Raw genomic sequence first — 3,400 nt, 5'->3', positions numbered from 1 at the left:
GTATTAGGTTTCCGATTAATACAATTCTAGCATGAATAATAAACATATATCATTAAATAAGGAAATAAATAATAACTTTATTATTGCCTCTAGGGCATATTTCCTTCAACTTCTTCTCTGCTTGATAATACTGTGCCATTAGGTGAATTTCTTGATGAACAACTTTCTAGGGTTAGATAGAATGAAATTATTGAAACTTATAATATTGATGAAAGTGATGATGAAGATTCTCCCACTAGATACGAATTGTTTGTTGTGCCTGAGGGTTATGTTATGAATGAAGAAACTTCTAGAGACCTTTTTGCTTGCAAAGATATATATGATCTTAAGAAACTGTTAGCTAAGCTGAAAGAAAAGTCTCTTAATGCTAAAATGAAGTATGGCCCTGCTTTTGCTACTTCACTTATCTGTGTTACTTATAAGGATTATGAATTCTCTGTCAATCCTGAGTTAATTACTTTGGTTGAATCTGATCCTTTTTACGGCTATGAGTCTGAAACTGTTGTGGCACATCTTACTAAATTGAATGATATAGCCACCCTATTTACCCATGACGTAAAAATTCGCCATTAGTATATCCTTAAATTATTTCAGTTCTCATTAAAGGGTGATGCTAAGATATGATTTAATTCTCTTGCTCCTGGTTGTGTGCATAGTCCCCAGGATATGATTTATTACTTCTCTGCAAAATATTTTCCCGCCCATAAGAAACAAGCTGCCTTAAGGGAAATATATAATTTTGAGCAAATTGGAGAAGAGAGTCTCCCACAAGCTTGGGGGAGGCTTCTCCGATTACTTAATGCTTTTCCTGATCATCCTCTCAAGAAAAATGAAATACTTGATATATTTTATAATGGACTAACCGATGCTTCCAGACACCACCTAGATAGTTGTGCTGGTTGTGTTTTCAGGGAAAGAACTGTTGAGCAAGCTGAATTGCTACTGAATAATATATTGAGTAATGATAATAATTGGACACTTCTTGAACAAAGTCCTAAGCCAACTCCGAAGAAAAGGGGTATACTATTTCTCAGTCCTAAAGATATGCAAGAGGTAAAGAAATCTATGAAAGAAAAAGGTATTAAAGTTGAAGATGTTAAGAATTTGCCACCTATTGAAGAAATACATGGTCTTAATAACCCGACACAGGTAGTAAAGGCAAATTATCTCTATAGATTTGATGAAGGTGATATTCCTCGTAATAAGTCTGCTAGTCAATGCCTGGATGAGTTTGATAATTTTATTGTTAAACAAGAAAACTTCAATGCTTATGTTGGTAGACAATTGAAACGTAATGCTTATATGGTTGAACACTTGAGTGATTATATGTCTAGAGTTAAAGGTGACCTTAAGCTTATTAGTAAACATGCATCCATGGTTACCACTCAAGTAGAACAAGTACTTAAAGAAAAAGACGATTTGCTCAATGAATTAAATAATAAGAACAATGATAATGATGTTAGAGTTATGACTAGAGGTGGTAAAATGACCCAGGAACGTTTGTATACTGAGGGCCATCCTAAGAGAGTTGAGCAAGATTCTCAGAGAACTAAGTTGATGCACCTAGCCATTCTAAGAAAAGAAAAGGAAAATTGATAGGACTTTGCATGCTTCTAGTGAACCTGTTATAGATACACCTGAGAATCCCAATGATATTTCTATTTCTGATGCTGAAACACAATTTGGTAATGAACATGAACCTAGTGATAATGTTAATGATGATGTTCATGTTGATGCTCAACCTAGCAATAACAATGATGTAGAGATTGAACCTGATGTTGATCTTGATAACCCACAATCAAAGAATCAACGATATGATAAGAGAGACTTCTTTGCTAGGAAGCATGGTAAAGAAAGAGAACCATGGGTTCAGAAACCCATGCCTTTTCCTCCTAAGCCATCCAAGAAAAAGGATGATGAGGATTTTGAGTGCTTTGCTGAAATGATTAGACCTATCTTTTTGCGTATGCATTTGACAGACATTCTTAAAATGAATCCTTATGCTAAGTATATGAAAGATATTGTTACAAATAAAAGGAAGATACCGGAAGCTGAAATTCCCACCCTGCTTGCTAATTATACTTTTAAGGGTGGAATACTAAAGAAACTTGGAGATCCAGGAGTACCAACTATACCATGCTCCTTTAAAAGAAACTATGTTAAAACTACTTTATGTGATCTTGGAGCCGGTGTCACTGTTATGCCTCTCTCCTTATATCGTAGACTTGATTTGAATAAGTTGACACCTACTGAAATCTCTTTGCAAATGGCCGATAAATCAACCGCTATACCCGTTGGTATTTGTGAGGATGTGACTGTTGTGGTTGCAAACGTTACTATTTTAATGGACTTTGTTATTCTTAATATTTCCGAGGACGACAGTATGTCGATTATCCTTGGTAGACCCTTTTTTAATACTGCAGGGGCTATTATTGATTGCAACAAAGGCAGTGTCACCTTTCATGTTAATGATAATGAGCATACGATACACTGTCTGAAGAAACAACCTCAAGTTCATAGTATCAATTCTATTGGAAAATTTTCAATGATTACTATTGGAGGTTTTGAATTACCTCTTCCTACTATAAAAAAGAAATATGATATTCTTAATATTAGGGACATGCATATCCCCGTTGAGGTAACCTAGTGGTATTCGGAAATTCTCTGGTTACATGTTATTCGGAAGTAGTTTGTTAACAAGACTTGATCAACCTTGTTAGTGGATTCCTTTTGATGAGCATGAGATGGATGAAATTAGAAAGCAAAACTCTCTGTACCATCATTTTACTTTCTGTTATTTAGATTAAATAAAGTAAAAATAGTATTTTCTGTCTGTTTTCTGAATTATCCTTGCAATAAAAAATATCCTGAAAATAAAAGTTCTCTAAATGCCCTAAAAATGGAGTATGATTTTTTATAGAATATTTAAGAATTTCTGGCACTTAGAACACACCAGGGGTACCCACCATTTGGCCACAAGGGCACAGGGCGCGCCCACACCCCTCGGGCGCGCCCCCTGCCTCGTGGACCCCACGTGGCCCCTCTCCACTTATTCCAGCACCCACACACTTTGTCTTCCTCCAAAAAATCATCCTGTAGCTCAAACTCGTGTTCTAGCTCGTTTTGCTGCCATTTTCGATCTCCTTACTCAAAGCTCCATTCACAAAACTGCTTTGAGGGATTGTTCTTCGGTATGTGACTCCTCCAATGGTCCAATTAGTTTTTGTTCTAGTGCTTTATTTATTACAAAATTTTGCTGCTGAGGTGACCTTGTTCTTGAGCTTGCATGTCAAATTTATATGGTCCAAAGTAGTTTTAATGCATGATATAGCCTCTAGGCACTTGTGGGAGTAGTTGCTATCAATTTTGTTGAGTCTGATTCACTTCTATTTTGAGTCAC

The sequence above is a fragment of the Triticum aestivum genome, chromosome 4B (genome assembly GCF_018294505.1).
Source record: "Triticum aestivum cultivar Chinese Spring chromosome 4B, IWGSC CS RefSeq v2.1, whole genome shotgun sequence".
Classification (NCBI taxonomy): Eukaryota; Viridiplantae; Streptophyta; class Magnoliopsida; order Poales; family Poaceae; genus Triticum; species Triticum aestivum.
Note: the sequence above shows the minus strand (reverse complement) of the source record.